The following is a 17,662-nucleotide window of genomic DNA, read 5'->3' on the forward strand; positions in this document are numbered from 1 at the left end:
CGGTGCCTGGTCATTCCTGCCCCTTCCCATCCACGCCGCGCCCAGCGAGGGATTTCTCCTGGACGGGGGTTTTCATGCCCTTCCTGCCCATGTTCAAGCTGGTGGGATGAGCGCTCCTGCACCTCTCCCCTTCATGGGGGTGTGGGGGGGTGTCACGGAGTCCCTGGGCGATGCTCTGGAACTGCTCCCCATGAAGCCAGTCAGGACTCTGGGGCAGTCACCTTTCTGTGAGCAGCCTGTCTTCAGGACACGCAGCTCACCCAGCTTCCACCTTCCTGGGTCTGACCTCGGAGCATTCAGCATCCTCTGCCCCTCTGTGCGCTTCCCCCCAGCGAGTCCGCTCGGGCGGGGCTCCTGGGGAAGCCAGAGGGTCCTGCACCCCAACTTCGCAGTCAGACGTGACTCTCAGCCAGCCAGTAAAACAGAAGGTTTATTAGACGACAGGAACATGGTCTAAAACAGAGCTTGCAGGTGCAGAGAACGGGACCCCTCAGCTGGGTCCATTTTGGGGGGCAGTGAGCCAGACAACCACGTCTGCCCTTCACTCCATGTCCCAGCCAGCCCCAAACTGAAAACCCCTCCAGCCCCTCCTCCTCTGGGCTTTGTTCCTTTCCCGGGCCAGGTGGTCACCTGATTCCTTTGTTCTCCAACCCTTCAGCTCTCACCTTGCAGGGGGGGAAGGGCCCAGGCCATCAGTTGCCAGGAAACAGGGTGTCGGCCATTCTCTGTGTCCAGACTCCTGCACACACCTCCCCTCTACGGCTCTGCAATGATCATACACCCTTATCCCACCACCTAGATATTTAAGAACTGCCTAGGGGAAACTGAGGCACCCCCACACTATTCAGAGGAAACATTAAGAACAGTCCCACTTCATCACATCTCTCCCCCCTTCGAGATCGAACTGAGCGGGGTCACTTTAGCCGGTGACCTGGGGAAGTTCGAAGCCACCAACGTTCCCATGGATGCCCCAGCATCTCTCCCATTCCTTGGTAGGAATTACACCAGGCCCTTCCAGTTTCACGCCCTCCCTTAGGTCAGGGGTGGTCGATAGCACTCGCAGGCCGCATGTGGGAAGGTTTATGCAGCCCATGCCCTTTGGCCACCCCAAGAATGTCTCCCCATTGACCATCACCTTCTGCTCCCACTGGAGGTCCGGGGGGCCTGGCCCCAGGAAACTCCACACAGACATATAGGTTGGGGTCAGGAGTGGGAGCCTGTCCACATCCCCAACCATCTGGCTGACGGAGTCTAAGGCCTTGGGACCCAGCAAGGGAGCTAGAAACCGGGGCTTTTCCGCAGGGTCCCCCTGGTTCAAATCGCCAGCCTGCTCAAAGGCAGTGAGGTGGCATCCACACACCCCCCCCTCCTTAACCAGGGGCAGCAATTTAGTCTCGAGGTTCCCTGCGGAACTGGCCCCCCGGGATCTATCCCCACTCACACCGGGGAGGTCCCCTCGGCCTCTCCGCTCCCCCACCGCCAGTTCATGCTGCTGCTGCTTCTGCAGCTCTTTCTCGGGCTCTCGCTGTCTCCCACGGTCCTCTTGCTCTCTCAGACTCAGCTCCAATCCCGTCCGTCTCGATCCTCCGATGGGGAACCCGATCGTGAAGACCCTCGTCTGGTCGGGGACAGGAGTCTTGGCGATGCCTGGCTCCCGCTTCAGCTGCTCCCAGATCCTGCTATAGCCCCAGTTGGGGTCAGGAATCTGTTCCTTAGAGCGGTCATCCTCCTCCAGCTGCACGATTAACTCTGCTTTGGTGAACTTTCCAACGCTCAACCCTCTCTTTTTGCACAGGGTTACAATGTCCTTCTTAAGGAGACGGTGACAGGCCATCACTCCGCTCCTCCCAAGTTGTTGTGGACTCACAGGCCCGTGTGTTCTCAGCTCCCCACGGTTTCCAGGGAGAACCCCTAGTGTGCCAGCCCTTCTCGAGGTCACCCCCTCTTTGCCAGGGTCGAGCTGCAGACTCCTCCGCCCCTTGGACTGCTCGCTGCAATCCCCAGGGGAACCCTGTGTCACGGAGTCCCTGGGCGATGCTCTGGAACTGCTCCCCATGAAGCCAGTCAGGACTCTGGGGCAGTCGCCTTTCTGTGAGCAGCCTGTCTTCAGGACACACAGCTCACACAGCTTCCACCTTCCTGGGTCTGACCTCGGAGCATTCAGCATCCTCTGCCCCTCCGTGTGCTTCCCACAGCGAGTCCGCTCAGGCGGGGCTCCTGGGGAAGCCAGAGGGTCCTGCACCCCAACTTCGCAGTCAGACGTGACTCTCAGCCAGCCAGTAAAACAGAAGGTTTATTAGACGACAGGAACATGGTCTAACACAGAGCTTGCAGGTGCAGAGAACGGGACCCCTCAGCTGGGTCCATTCTGGGGGGCAGTGAGCCAGACAACCACGTCTGCACTTCACTCCATGTCCCAGCCAGCCCCAAACTGAAAACCCCTCCAGCCCCTCCTCCTCTGGGCTTTGTTCCTTTCCCGGGCCAGGAGGTCACCTGATTCCTTTGTTCTCCAACCCTTCAGCTCTCACCTTGCAGGGGGGGAAGGGCCCAGGCCATCAGTTGCCAGGAAACAGGGTGTCGGCCATTCTCTGTGTCCAGACTCCTGCACACACATGCCCTCTAGGGCTCTGCAATGATCATACACCCTTACCCCACCCCCTAGATACTTAAGAACTGCCTAGGGGAAACTGAGGCACCCCCACACTATTCAGAGGAAACATTAAGAACAGTCCCACTTCGTCACACCCTGTTACTGCACAGTCCTTCTCGCTGGTCACACACTCCCAGGGGTTAACCGCCCCCCGAAACCGCTCCTCTCTGAGCCTTCAGCAGGCCTGGTCCTCGGCAATCCCCCTTCGTGTTACTGCTCCCCAGTCACTTACTGCAGGAAGCACCATCCACGGGGTGCAGTACATCCCACCGCTGCCACCAGTTGTCACGGAGTCCCTGGGCGATGCTCTGGAACTGCTCCCCATGAAGCCAGTCAGGACTCTGGGGCAGTCGCCTTTCTGTGAGCAGCCTGTCTTCAGGACACGCAGCTCACACAGCTTCCACCTTCCTGGGTCTGACCTCGGAGCATTCAGCATCCTCTGCCCCTCCGTGCGCTTCCCACAGCGAGTCGGCTCAGGTGGGGCTCCTGGGGAAGCCAGAGGGTCCTGCACCCCAACTTCGCAGTCAGACGTGACTCTCAGCCAGCCAGTAAAACAGAAGGTTTATTAGACGACAGGAACATGGTCTAAAACAGAGCTTGCAGGTGCAGAGAACGGGACCCCTCAGCTGGGTCCATTTTGGGGGGCAGTGAGCCAGACAACCACGTCTGCCCTTCACTCCATGTCCCAGCCAGCCCCAAACTGAAAACCCCCTCCAGCCCCTCCTCCTCTGGGCTTTGTTCCTTTCCCGGGCCAGGTGGTCACCTGATTCCTTTGTTCTCCAACCCTTCAGCTCTCACCTTGCAGGGGGAGGAAGGGCCCAGGCCATCAGTTGCCAGGAAACAGGGTGTCGGCCATTCTCTGTGTCCAGACTCCTGCACACACATGCCCTCTAGGGCTCTGCAATGATCATACACCCTTACCCCACCCCCTAGATACTTAAGAACTGCCTAGGGGAAACTGAGGCACCCCCACACTATTCAGGGGAAACATTAAGAACAGTCCCACTTTGTCACAGGGCGCCTGCTCCATCTGACTCGAGCAGCCCTGCCCTTGATGGCGTGGCGGCCGCATGGCTGAACCCGGCCGAGGGAGCAGGCTCTGAGCAGGTCCAGCCAATTCCGCCAGGTGACCAGGGCCGCCGACCTGGCTAAGTGGAAACGCTTCTCTTGCCGTGCAGCCGAGCAGAACCTGTGCCCGTCGCCGGCGCCCTGGCCATCCATCGTGGAATATCTCCTGCGCCTGGAGCAGCGAGGCCAATCACTGCCTTCAGCCAGGGTCCACCTGGCGGCCATCTCTGCGTCCCATCCCCCGATCTGAGGCAGATTGGTCTCGGCCCGGGAGGTGACAAGCAGGGTCGTTAAAGGGTTGGAGAGGCTCCATCCACAGGTCCGGGACCCGATCCCACCGTGGGCCCTAAAGCTGGTCCTGTCTAGGCTCACGAGGCCTCCACTCGAGCCCTGCATCCTGCTCCTTGCTGCTCCCCTCGTGAAGGTCGCTTTCCTGGTGGCAATCCCTCCGGCCAGGAGAGTCTCAGGGCTTCAGGCCTTCACCTCGGGGCCTCCCTATACGGTTTCTTTTCGGACAAGGTCCAGCTGCATGCCTCCGCCAGCCTTCCTACCCAAGGTGGTCTCGCTGTTCCATGTCAAGCCAGACATTGTTCTGCCGGTCTTCTTCCCGGAGCCGCATGAGTCAGAGGCGGAAAGACGCCTGCACTCTCTGGATGTGAGAAGGGCCCTAGCCTTTTATATTGACCGGACGAGCCCCTTCCACAGATCGACGCAGCTGTTTGTCACGGTCGCGGGTAGAACGAAAGGTCCCGTAGGGATCAGGGCCCGCATCCGGGCGGGCTACGAGCAGGCAAAGGTCCTGCCTCCAGCCATCGCAAAGGCCCGTTTTACGAGAGTGCAAGGGTTTTCCGCAGCCTTCCTGGCACCGGTTCTGATCCAGGACATTTTCAGGGCTGCCCCGGAGTTCGGCGAGAAGGAACCGAGAGGGCGCAGGGACCGACGCGCCAGCTCTCCGGGGGCCCAGAGCCAGCCCGGTGGATACACTGGGAGAGAAATCGGCACACGCGGCCTGCCCCCGACACGGAACGGGCGTGAGCAGCACACCCCGAAGACGACAGTCACGAGAGGCAGGGAACCGTTTTTTCTTGCTAGTTGGTAACCATTAAACCATGTTACTTGGCCGCTGGCTGTCGTCTTTATGCTACTTCCGGCCATCTGGCTTCGCGAGCCGTCCCTGTGTTCCCCCCCAACCCGTGGGTCGCACGCGCTCCATGCGGCTGGGGCCGGGGGTTCTCGCCAGCAGTGCCCATTGCTCGGCGCCTACCCAGTCGCTCCCCTCGTGCTCCGAACCGAGCGTCTCCAGAGCCGCCCCAGACCAGCGGCTCCCCAGGGCCTCGTCGCGGCTGCCTGGCCTGAGGCGGCATCTCCTGTGTCCGACGCGGCCTTCACCTCGTCTCTTTCCAGCCCCGGTGGACACAGCTGTGTTTGTACGTGGTTATTCGGCTTCTAGGCGTTGGCTGGGGGGCTGAGCGTCTCCCACCTGGGGGTGTCTTCCCGCGGAGCAGGACTTGGCCCAGAGCCCCAGGGTTTAAACCCCTGGGAGGCTCACAGCACCGCCAAGTGCGGCAGGTGTCGCTCCCTCCCTCCCTGACCTGGGATGTCTGAGAGCTCCCCGCGAGGGAGCAGCTCCTGGAGGAGCCCGTGAGACTCAGTTGGCTCCAGGCCAGGGACCCCCCGTACAACGGGCTCAGGCTGCGAGCAGGGCCCGTCTGAGCACCCGTTCTGGCCAAAACCGCTGAGCCTACGAAACCACAGCCAGAGGCCTCTTCCGGGAGCAAGGGGCATCCCGTGGGCGTGAGGGCAGCTCCCCGATCGGCCTCTCACAGAAAGGATCCCTCCCCCACTTGGCTCAGGTCCGGTGGGTCCTCGGGCGGGGCCCTGCCTAAATCTTCTGCCCAGGAAGGGAAGGAGGAAGGACCCACCTGTACCGGCTCCGGCTCATAGACTGACGGTTTGGACCCCACCGGGACTGACTGGGTGCTCCACGTGGCCTCCCCTTCAACAGGTCGACATATTCCAGGAGGAACCTGCTGCCACCCTGCCCTCGGCCACCCCAGATCCGCCGGCCCTGACCCCGGAACTCCGCCAACTCCGAGAGGGGCTGAAACGTTCACACCTCCTGGGGACATTTCTGCCTCTCCCGACCTGCAATGTCTCCTCCTCTCGGCCCGGTCCTCCCTACGCAGAGACACTCCCACACCAGACAACACCTCAAGGAGACGGGGCTTCTCCCCTACCTGCCCTCTAGGTGGAACATCTCTGCACGTGGGGCTGGTGCAATCGCACTGGGGACTCTGGGTCCGTCCCATGGCGAACGCTGGAGAAAGTTGTGATTTTTGTTGTTTGTTCAAAAGCTGCAGCCACAGTTTGTTTAAGTTGCGGTTTTGGTGCAATTACATGAAAACCACAACTCTGCCCTGCATCCAGTCCTGCTCCCCTCTCTGCCCCACACCCAGCCCTGTGCCCCCTCCCTGCCCCGCATGCAGCCTCTCTCTGCCCTGCATCCATTCCTGCTCCCCCCTCTGCCCCACACCCAGCCCTGTGCCCCCTCCCTGCCCCGCATGCAGCCTCTCTCTGCCCTGCATCCAGTCCTGTTCCCCTCTCTGCCCCACACCCAGCCCTGTGCCCCCTCCCTGCCCCGCATGCAGCCTCTCTCTGCCCTGCATTCACACAAACACACCCCTCAGGCCAGGAACAAAAGGCCCAGGCCCAGCAGTGGCCGTGGCCCAGGTTCCCCCCACATCCCTCATCCCCTCCCCAGGCCAGGCTGCCAAGGGCTCACTCCAGCACCCCCAGCCCTTGGATGCGCCATGGACCATGGAAACAGCCCGGCTTGACCTGGCACCGCTGCATTGCCACGCCACGCTCCAGGTCCCTGCGCCATGCACTCCGGTCTAGCTTGGTTGCCCCGCTGTCACCGAGGCTCTGGTTGGCAGGGGACAGGGGCACATGGAGCTGACTGGGTGTCACGGAGTCCCTGGGCGATGCTCTGGAACTGCTCCCCATGAAGCCAGCACAGCCAGTCCGCTGAGGCGGGGCTCCTGGGGAAGCCAGAGGGTCCTGCACCCGAACTCCGCAGTCAGACGTGACTCTCAGCCAGCCAGTAAAACAGAAGGTTTATTAGACGACAGGAACATGGTCTAACACAGAGCTTGCAGGTGCAGAGAACGGGACCCCTCAGCTGGGTCCATTTTGGGGGGCAGTGAGCCAGACAACCACGTCTGCACTTCACTCCATGTCCCAGCCAGCCCCAAACTGAAAACCCCCCTCCAGCCCCTCCTCCTCTGGACTTTGTTCCTTTCCCGGGCCAGGTGGTCACCTGATTCCTTTGTTCTCCAACCCTTTAGCTCTCACCTTGCGGGGGAGGGCCCAGGGCATCAGTTGCCAGGAAACAGGGTGTTGGCCATTCTCTGTGTCCAGACCCCTGCACACACCTGCCCTCTAGGGCTCTACAATGATCATACACCCTTCTCCCACCCCCTAGATACTTAAGAACTGCCTAGGGGAAACTGAGGCACCCCCACACTATTCAGAGGAAACATTCTCACTTCGTCACACTGGGCACAGGCTGGACCCGGTCCTGGCAGCAGCATCCGATGGCTGGGGTGCAGGGAAGCTGCAGCAATTAAAAACAGTTGTGGGGTGTCTGCGAAAAGTGGTGGTTATTGCTACCATACTGCAGCCCGTGATTTTCTTACAGCCTTTCCCAGGGCCAGAGTCGGGGCTGCCCACTGCGGGCCCTATGCAGGAATGTCCCCCCAACACTAAAACAGGCCAGTTCTTGCAATAAGAGGTGAACGGGGGGGGCCTCTTGAGCTGCTCAGGGCCCTACACAATTGCTTAGGCTAGGTCTACACTTACAATTGAACAACAAACTTTTGTCATTCACAGGAACTTAACAACCCCCGAGCCCCGCCCAAAAGACAAAAGTTTTGCCGCTGCAAGTGCCTGTGTGAACGCCCGCGTTGCGGCAGGAGCGCTCTCCTGTGGGCACCGTGAGCCCCGTGCGTTGGGGGTGGAAGTATTTTGTCAGCAAAAGTGCCGACAAAGAGCATTCACGCTGCCTGACTTTTAGCGACAGGGTCGTGTCCCTCAAGACTATGTCGGGCAGACACGGCCTTTGTCTGCTTCTGCCCAGTGCTGGCTCTGTCCCAGCGTTGAATCCACACCAGCCAGCCAGCCAGCAGCGATTTGTGGAACGAGGGAGACGGTCACAAGGGGGCAGCATGGGCTAGAGCGAGAGGGGGTGGGGTGGGACTCAGGACTCCTGGGTTCTATCCACAGCTCTAAGAGGGGAGTGGGGCCTAGGACTGGAGAATTGCTAACACGGAGGGCACCAGAACCTTTGTAGAAGGGGGGGCATGGCCCCCCGGCACCCCAGTTCTGGCGTTGTTGGTGGGAGGGGGAAGAGGAGCAGCCTGTACTAGGAGGCGGTGAGGTTGGCTGGGGCAGACCCCCACGCCCTGGGAATTCACCTTGCTGAGAGAGGCAGGGTCTGAGCCAGCACCGCAGGAGCCCCAGGGAGGGGCAGGGGGAAGTCTGTCTTGAGAGTTTAGACTGCGTGCTTATATTTTCTTTTGTTTTCTTTTGGTAACCACTCTGACTTTTTGCCTATCACTTATAATCACTTAAAATCTATCTTTTATCATCAATAAATTTGTTTAACTGTTTATCTTTACCAGTGAGTTTGCCTGAAGTGTGGTAAATCAGCTCAGATTTACAAAGGCTGGTGTATGTCCACTCTCCATTGATGAGGTGGTGAACCAATTAAGAAATTTGCACGGCTTGTCCTGAGCAGTGCAGGACGGAATATTCCTGAGGTACAGTGATGGGAGCCCGGGGGATTCGGCTGATGCCTTTCTCTGTGTGATTCGTGAGTGGCTCTGGGAGCATTCACGCAGTCTAGGCGGGTGTGGGGCTCCACATGCGGGTGTGCTGAGTGATCACAGCGCCTGGAGGGGTTTGCTGCTTGTCACTAGCAGGGCATTGTGACAGACAGCCCAGGCTGGAGAGATAAAGGGGCACAGCAGTCCCACAGTCCCAGGCTGCACCCCGGGGATCCCGTCACACCTACCTTGTAAGAGGAGACTCAAAGAACTTGGCTTGTTTAGCCTAACCAAAGAAGGCTGTGGGGAGATATGATTGCACTCTATAAATACATCAGAGAGATAAATACCAGAGCGAAAGAGGAGTTATGTAAGTTAAACGCCAATGTGGACACAAGAATAAACGGATACAAACTGGCCATCAACAAGTTTAGGCTTGAAATTAGGCGAAGGTTTCTAACCATCAGAGGGGTGAAGTTCTGGAGCAGCCTCCCGAGGGGAGCAGTGGGGGCAAAACACCGAACTGGCTCCAGGACTGAGCTTGGTGAGTTTAGGAGGGGATGGGATGATGAGACTGCCTACTGTGACATGTGGCCCATCGGCCACTGCTAATAGCAAAAATCCCCAAGGGCCGGTGATGGGGCACTGGCTGGGGAGGGCTCTGAGTTACTACAGGGAATTCTCTCCCAGGAGTCTGGCTGGCGGTTCTCACCCACATGCTCAGGGTCTAACCGATCACCATGTTTGGGATCAGGAAGGAATTTCCCCCCAGGTCAGATTGGCAGATTTTTGCCTTCCCCGGCTGCATGGGGCGCGGGTCACTGGCAGGTTTAAACTAGAGTGAAGGTGCAGTCTCTGTTACTTGACGTCTCTAAACCATGATTTGAGGCTGTCAGTTACCCAGCCAGAGGCTCGGGGTCTGTTACAGGAGTGGGTGGGTGAGTTTCTGTGGCCTGTGATGTACAAGAGGCCAGGCTAGATAATCACGGTGGTCCCTTCCGGCCTTTGAGTCTATGAGCAAGATGGGGAGCCAGGACTCCTGGGTTCTATCCCCAGCTCGGGGAGCAGAATGGGGTCTAGTGGGTGAGAGCAGGGGGAGCTGGGAGCCAGGACTCCTGGGTTCTATCCTGGATCTAAGAGGGAAATAATGTCTGGTGGGTAGAGCAGGGGATGTCTAGGAGCCAGGACTCCTGGCTTCCCCTCACACACTTCATCTGTGCTTTCTAACGCAGAGGAATGAGGCCTGAGTGACCAAACGGTTCCAGGCTGGAGGGGAATTGAGGTGGCTGGTTGGTGTGTGGGGGGCGGGGTATAGCGCCTTTCCCCTCTAGGGGCACCAGCTCCAGTCCAGCCCCAGTGTGGGGAGACAGGCTGGCGGGGCGGGTTGGGGCGGGGAGGGGGAGAGAAAAGGTGTCGTTCCCCCCTCCCCGCCCCCCGCTCTCCTGCTGGTAATAGCTCACCTTACCTGATCACTCTGGTTACAGTGTGTCTGGTTACACCCATTGTTTCCTGTTCTCTGTGTATATAAAATCTCCCCACTGTATTTTCCACTGAATGCATCCGATGAAGTGAGCTGTAGCTCACGAAAGCTTATGCTCAAATTAATTTGTTAGTCTCTAAGGTGCCACAAGTCCTCCTTACCTTTTGTAGTGATAATCAAGGTGGGCCATTTCCAGCAGTTGACAAGAACGTCTGAGCAATAGTAGGAAGGAGGGGGGAATAAACCTGGGGAAATAGTTTTACTTTGTGTAATGACCCATCCACTCCCAGTCTTTATTCAAGCCTAAGTTAGGTGTATCCAGTTTGCAAATTAATTCCAATTCAGCACTCTCTCATTGGAGTCTGTTTTTGAAGTTTTTTTGTGAAGAATTGCCACTTTTAGGTCTGTAATCGCGTGACCAGAGAGATTGAAGTGTTCTCCGACTGGTTTTTGAATGTTATAATTCTTGACGTCTGGTTTGTGTCCGTTTATTCTTTTACATAGAGACTGTCCAGTTTGGCCAACGTACATGGCAGAGGGGCATTGCTGGCCCATGATGGCATAGATCACATTGGTGGATGTGCAGGTGAACGAGCCTCTGATAGTGTGGCTGATGTGATTAGGCCCTATGATGGTGTCCCCTGAATAGATCTGTGGACACAGTTGGCAACAGGCTTTATTAGATGACAGGAACACGGTTTAAAACAGAGCTTGCAGGTACAGAGAACAGGACCCCTCAGCCGGGTCCATTTGGGGGGGCAGTGAGCCAGACAACCCCATCTGCCCTTCACTCCTCGTCCCCAACCAGCCCCAAACTGAAACTTCCTCCAGCCCCTCATCCTCTGGGCTTTGTCCCTTTCCCGGGCCAGGAATTCACCGGATTCCTTTGTTTTCCAACCCTTTAGTTGGTTTCAGAGTAGCAGCCGGGTTAGTCTGTATCTGCAAAAAGAAAAGGGGTACTTGTGGGACCTTAGATACTAACAAATTTATTTGAGCATAAGCTTTTGTGAGCTACAGCTCACTTCATCGGACCCTTTAGCTCTCACCTTGCAGGGGGGAAGGGCCCAGGCCATCAGGTGCCAGGAGACAGAGTGTCGGTGTCACGGAGTCCCTGGGCGATGCTCTGGAACTGCTCCCCATGAAGCCAGTCAGGACTCTGGGGCAGTCGCCTTTCTGTGAGCAGCCTGTCTTCAGGACACACAGCTCACACAGCTTCCACCTTCCTGGGTCTGACCTCGGAGCATTCAGCATCCTCTGCCCCTCCGTGCGCTTCCCACAGCGAGTCCGCTCAGGCGGGGCTCCTGGGGAAGCCAGAGGGTCCTGCACCCCAACTTCGCAGTCAGACGTGACTCTCAGCCAGCCAGTAAAACAGAAGGTTTATTAGACGACAGGAACATGGTCTAACACAGAGCTTGCAGGTGCAGAGAACGGGACCCCTCAGCTGGGTCCATTTTGGGGGGTAGTGAGCCAGACAACCACGTCTGCACTTCACTCCATGTCCCAGCCAGCCCCAAATTGAAACTCCCTCCAGCCCCTCCTCCTCTGGGCTTTGTTCCTTTCCCGGGCCAGGTGGTCACCTGATTCCTTTGTTCTCCAACCCTTCAGCTCTCACCTTGCAGGGGGGGAAGGGCCCAGGCCATCAGTTGCCAGGAAACAGGGTGTCGGCCATTCTCTGTGTCCAGACTCCTGCACACACATGCCCTCTAGGGCTCTGCAATGATCATACACCCTTACTCCACCCCCTAGATACTTAAGAACTGCCTGGGGGAAACTGAGGCACCCCCACACTATTCAGAGGAAACATTAAGAACAGTCCCACTTCGTCACATCTCTCCCCCCTTCGAGATCGAACTGAGCGGGGTCACTTTAGCCGGTGACCTGGGGAAGTTCGAAGCCACCAACATTCCCATGGATGCCCCAGCATCTCTCCCATTCCTTGGTAGGAGTTACACCAGGCCCTTCCAGTTTCACGCCCTCCCTTAGGTCAGGGGTGGTCGATAGCACTCGCAGGCCGCATGTGGGAAGGTTTATGCAGCCCATGCCCTTTGGCCACCCCAAGAATGTCTCCCCATTGACCATCACCTTCTGCTCCCACTGGAGGTCCGGGGGGCCTGGCCCCAGGAAACTCCACACAGACATATAGGTTGGGGTCAGGAGTGGGAGCCTGTCCACATCCCCAACCATCTGGCTGACGGAGTCTAAGGCCTTGGGACCCAGCAAGGGAGCTAGACACCGGGGCTTTTCCGCAGGGTCCCCTTGGTTCAAATCGCCAGCCTGCTCAAAGGCAGTGAGGTGGGCATCCAAACCCCCCCCCCTTAACCAGGGGCAGCAATTTAGTCTCGAGGTTCCCTGCGGAACTGGCCCCCCGGGGTCTATCCCCACTCACCCCTGAGGGGTCCCCTAGGCCTCTCCGCTCCCCCACCGCCAGTTCATGCTGCTGCTGCTTCTGCAGCTCTTTCTCGGGCTCTCTCAGACTCAGCTCCAATCCCGTCCATCTCGATCCCCCGATGGGGAACCCGATCGTGAAGACCCTCGTCTGGTCGGGGACAGGAGTCTTGGCGATGCCTGGCTCCCGCTTCAGCTGCTCCCAGATCCTGCTATAGCCCCAGTTGGGGTCAGGAATCTGTTCCTTAGAGCAGTCATCCTCCTCCAGCTGCACGATTAACTCTTCTTTGGTGCACTTTCCAACGCTCAACCCTCTCTTTCTGCACAGGGTTACAATGTCCTTCTTAAGGAGACGGTGACAGGCCATCACTCCGCTCCTCCCAAGTTGTTGTGGACTCACAGGCCCGTGTGTTCTCAGCTCCCCACGGTTTCCAGGGAGAACCCCTAGTGTGCCAGCCCTTCTCGAGGTCACCACCTCTTTGCCAGGGTCGAGCTGCAGACTCCTCCGCCCCTTGGACTGCTTGCTGCAATCCCCAGGGGAACCCTGCTACTGCACAGTCCTTCTCGCTGGTCACACACTCCCAGGGGTTAACCGCCCCCCGAAACCGCTCCTCTCTGAGCCTTCAGCAGGCCTAGTCCTCGGCAATCCCCCTTCGTGTTACTGCTCCCCAGTCACTTACTGCAGGAAGCACCATCCACAGGGTGCAGTACATCCCACCGCTGCCACCAGTTGTCACGGAGTCCCTGGGCGATGCTCTGGAACTGCTCCCCATGAAGCCAGTCAGGACTCTGGGGCAGTCGCCTTTCTGTGAGCAGCCTGTCTTCAGGACACACAGCTCACACAGCTTCCACCTTCCTGGGTCTGACCTCGGAGCATTCAGCATCCTCTGCCCCTCCGTGCGCTTCCCACAGCGAGTCCGCTCAGGCGGGGCTCCTGGGGAAGCCAGAGGGTCCTGCACCCCAACTTCGCAGTCAGACGTGACTCTCAGCCAGCCAGTAAAACAGAAGGTTTATTAGACGACAGGAACATGGTCTAACACAGAGCTTGCAGGTGCAGAGAACGGGACCCCTCAGCTGGGTCCATTTTGGGGGGTAGTGAGCCAGACAACCACGTCTGCACTTCACTCCATGTCCCAGCCAGCCCCAAACTGAAACTCCCTCCAGCCCCTCCTCCTCTGGGCTTTGTTCCTTTCCCGGGCCAGGTGGTCACCTGATTCCTTTGTTCTCCAACCCTTCAGCTCTCACCTTGCAGGGGGGGAAGGGCCCAGGCCATCAGTTGCCAGGAAACAGGGTGTCGGCCATTCTCTGTGTCCAGACTCCTGCACACACATGCCCTCTAGGGCTCTGCAATGATCATACACCCTTACTCCACCCCCTAGATACTTAAGAACTGCCTGGGGGAAACTGAGGCACCCCCACACTATTCAGAGGAAACATTAAGAACAGTCCCACTTCGTCACAGTCGGCCATTTATGTACCCTGGCCCTTTGCTCTGCAACAATTACACCCCCTTATCCCACCACCTGGAGACATAAGAAAAGCCTAGGGGAAACTGAGGCACCCACACAATATTCAGAGAAAACATTAAGAACAGTCCCACTTTGTCACACCTGTCTGTTGCAATGGCTGTTTGCCTCAGCAGGGACGAGTGGGACCTGCCAGCAGCCCGTGCTCTGCGTGCCCTGGGCTCTGCGCTCTCCTTACCCTAAGGACAGGTGACGCAGGGCCCTTCTCCCTCTCCACTGGCCCCGCCATGGGGTTGCCTGGCCCGGGGGAACCGCACAGCCAGGGCCACTTCCCCTCTGAGCCGTGGAACCTGCCAGCTTCTCCTTTTCACTTCCCCCAAGGCTGGACTCTGCCCAGCGCGGGGCTGCTGCGGAGGAACCGAAACCCCGGGCGTCTGCAGCGTCGCTCGACCCCAGCACTGAGACGCTGGACCCGGGGTCGGCCTCACGGTGCTGGGGGCTTCCCTCATGGAGAGCTGGCCCGATCCAGACCCAGTCTCAGTCGGGGTCTGTGCAGCACCTGGCACAAGAGGGCCCTGATCTCTGCTGAGGGAATCTGGAGGTGCCTGGCGCAAGGGTGGGGAGCTCAGTTTCGGTCTGGGGTGTATGTACAGCACCCGGCACAACAGGGATCCCAGTCTGAGTCGGGGGCCCCAGACCCCACTGTACTAGAAATAATTTATACAAGAACGAGGGACAGTCAGTGAAATTGAAAGGTGGCTAGTTGAAAGCTGGGAAAAGGAAATACGTGCTATTGGCCTCTGGAACTCACTGCCACAAGATCTCACTGGGGCCAAGAGCTCAGCAGATTCACACAAAAACTGGAGGTTTGTAAGGATGGTGGATGCCTGCAGTAAGGGGTTAATGGGTGTGTGGGACAAGATCTACCCCCAGCTGTGTCAGCACAGGAGCTGAGCTCTAGCTACTGGGGCAGGTCCCCTGGGGCAGGTTATCCCGTCCCTGCGGGGTTCCTGCCCCTCCCCCTGGACCCGCTGGGACTGGCCCCGCTCAGAGACAGGAGACCAGGTTAGACAGGTCCCGGGGCTGAGCCACTCTGGGGATCCCTGCCCCTCGAGAGAGCCGTTGACATCAGACGCCTGCAGTTGCCCAAACGCCCCAGGCCCAAAGCCCAGCGCGTGGGCTCGGACTCCGGGGCTGGGTCACAGGAAGGTTCTTGTCCAGGCATCGCAGGGCTGGCAGGGCTGGCTGGGCCGGCAAAACCCTTCAGGGCACCAATCAGAGACCAGGCGGGAATTGTGGCTACTAACCGGCTGCCCTGGGCCCAAATCTGGGTTTGGTCTGACTGGGGCAGGTGGCCACGGAGCCAAAGGGGGCTGGATCGGAACTGGTGCCCCGCAGAGGGGAAAGGCCCAATGGCCCATTCCCACCCCTGAGCCAGCCCTCCACCCCCCGCCCCGGGGCTGCATGGACCCCAGCTGGGATCGGGGCCGTGTTGTGCCGGGCGCTGCCCAGACACACGGGCGCTGCCCTCGGGAGGTTGCAGCCGAAGACAGCAAGACAAAGGGGGGTCACCAGCCCCAGAGTGAGGGATTGACCCCAGTGCACACAGCACAGTAGTGATGAAGGTGGGAACTGAACCCAGGAGTCCTGGCTCCCAGCCCCTCCCGCCCTGTAACCCACCAGACCCCCACATAGAACCCAGGAGTCCTGGCTCCCAGCCCCTCCCTCCTCTAATGCACCAGACCCCACACAGAACCCAGGAGTCCTGGCTCCCAGCCCCTCCCTCCTCTAACCCACCAGACCCCACACGGAACCCAGGAGTCCTGGCTCCCAGCCCCTCCCTCCTCTAACCCACCAGACCCCACACGGAACCCAGGAGTCCTGGCTCCCAGCCCCTCCCTCCTCTAACCCACCAGACCCCACACGGTACCCAGGAGTCCTGGCTCCCAGTCCGTGTGGAGGGGGCCTCACTGGCTGTCCTGGGGCGAGCTGGGTGCTGAGCGGGGCTGGGTGGGGGGGCTCAGAGTGACCCAGGCCGGGGGAGGGGAGGTGTCAGGGCTGGCCTGAGCCCGCGGGGGGGTGAGTGGGGTGGGTGTGAGGCTGCGGCTGGAGGAGCCACTGCCCCATCCCCAGCCCCGCTCCCGCCTGTCACCCAGCCCAGCCCGCCTGGCTGCTCCTCAACCTGCCCCATAGCAGCCCAGCATGGCCAGAATCTGCCGGAGACCGATGACGCTGCCCGGAGCCGCGTGCTGATTGGCCGGGAGACGGGGGTTACTCGAGTTCAAGGTGAAGTGGAAGCTTCTGGGGAAAGCCCCGGCTGCTGGGAACCGGGAGGTGGGGACGCAGGGCGGAGGGGAAAGGGGGTGTGTGAAGGACTCTGGGCAGCTCACGAGCTCGTCTCTGCCCCCAGCAGAAGTTTTTCCAATCAAAGCGCTGACCTCCCCTCCCCACCATGTCTCTCTGATCTCCCCGGATCCACCTGGCTACAGGACACAGCAAAGATCGTGTTGGGGCTGGGATCTGCAGTGACCCCTGGGCCCTGCTCTGGGTTGCGGCTTTTGAAGGCAGCCTCTGTGCTGCCCAGCTGGCCTGCCTGGCACTGGCTGTATTTACACATCTCAGCCAGTTCCTTTGAGACTCTTGGGTATAAATGATCCGGGACTGGTGGTGTGAGCGTGTCTGATTTTAGCAGCTGCTGCCTCACCTCCTCCTTTGTTAGAGCTGGGAAATTTTCTGGTCCATCCACAGCATCATCAAGGACGGACACAGCCTCCTGCCTCACTCCAAACACAGACAGGAATAGCTACGGGACATTTCTGCCTTTCCTGCTTCACTAGTTACAGTTTCACCATCTGCATCCAGCCCTGGACCTGGACCCGGTTCCAACCTAGGGCTATGTTTGTTCCTGACGTGTTTCTAAGCTGTCTTCTTATTGTCCTTCAAACTATTGGCCATTGGATCCTTTAGTTTCCCTTATCAGTTGCCTACGTGTTTACTTGTAACTTATGTTCTTTGCCATTTACTTCCTGTTTCCCATCCTCTGTACTGACTGGGCTTTGATCTCCATCCAGCTCAGTGTTTGCATGTTCCAGCCATTCACGCTGTGTTCTTAAAAAGCCTTTTTAACCCAAAGCCTGGACCCCGCTGGTGGCTGTCTGTGTGTGGACTCCTGTGCCCCTGCAGGACTCAATGGGGCTCCCCCCACTCACGGTCTGCTTGTGCAGATCCAGTCTCAGGGTCGTGGTTGTGTTTGGAGAGCAACGTGCTCCCACCGGCTCAGATGTCGCAGTGGTTAGGGGCCCTCCCTGGTAAAAATGTGACCCGGGTTTCTAGTCTGAGGTCATCTCACGTCAGCTCCCAGACGCTGGCTCTTGTTCTGCTTTGTCTGGGAGACTGACGAGCCCCCTGCTCCCAGAAATTGGCTCCCCGGGTGGGTCCTTACAGACCGGGATCAGGTCACCCCTGAGCCTTGCACAGAACAGGCTCCTTCCATCGCTCACTCACAGGCAGCTTCTCCAGACCTTGAGGCACCTTTGCGGCTCCCCTCTGAACCCCGCTAACGTTTCAGCCTCCTTTCCGCAGGGCCGACGCCAGGGCTGGACACAGCAGCCAGTGCCGATCTCACCAGGGCCGTGTCCAGAGGAGACACCATCTCCCGGTGCCTGCCCGATATTCCCCTGTTCCTACAGCCCTGGGTCACACCTGCCCCCTAAGCCACAGCATGGCACTGGGAGCTCACACTCAGTTGGGTTCTGCCTTGACCCCCCATGTCCAGTTCAAAGTCTCT

At 58.9% G+C, this 17,662-nt stretch overlaps 1 long non-coding RNA gene across 1 annotated transcript; it reads left to right on the forward strand.

The window, feature by feature from the left end:
* Positions 1 to 8,920: 8,920 nt before the first annotated feature.
* Positions 8,921 to 17,007, forward strand: LOC142069172 (uncharacterized). The gene is made up of 2 exons (XR_012665011.1): positions 8,921 to 9,088; positions 16,624 to 17,007. It is a non-coding gene; the product is annotated as an uncharacterized LOC142069172 (long non-coding RNA).
* The last annotated feature ends 655 nt before the right edge of the window (positions 17,008 to 17,662 follow it).

Source organism: Caretta caretta, chromosome 14 (assembly GCF_965140235.1).
Source record: "Caretta caretta isolate rCarCar2 chromosome 14, rCarCar1.hap1, whole genome shotgun sequence".
Classification (NCBI taxonomy): domain Eukaryota; kingdom Metazoa; phylum Chordata; order Testudines; family Cheloniidae; genus Caretta; species Caretta caretta.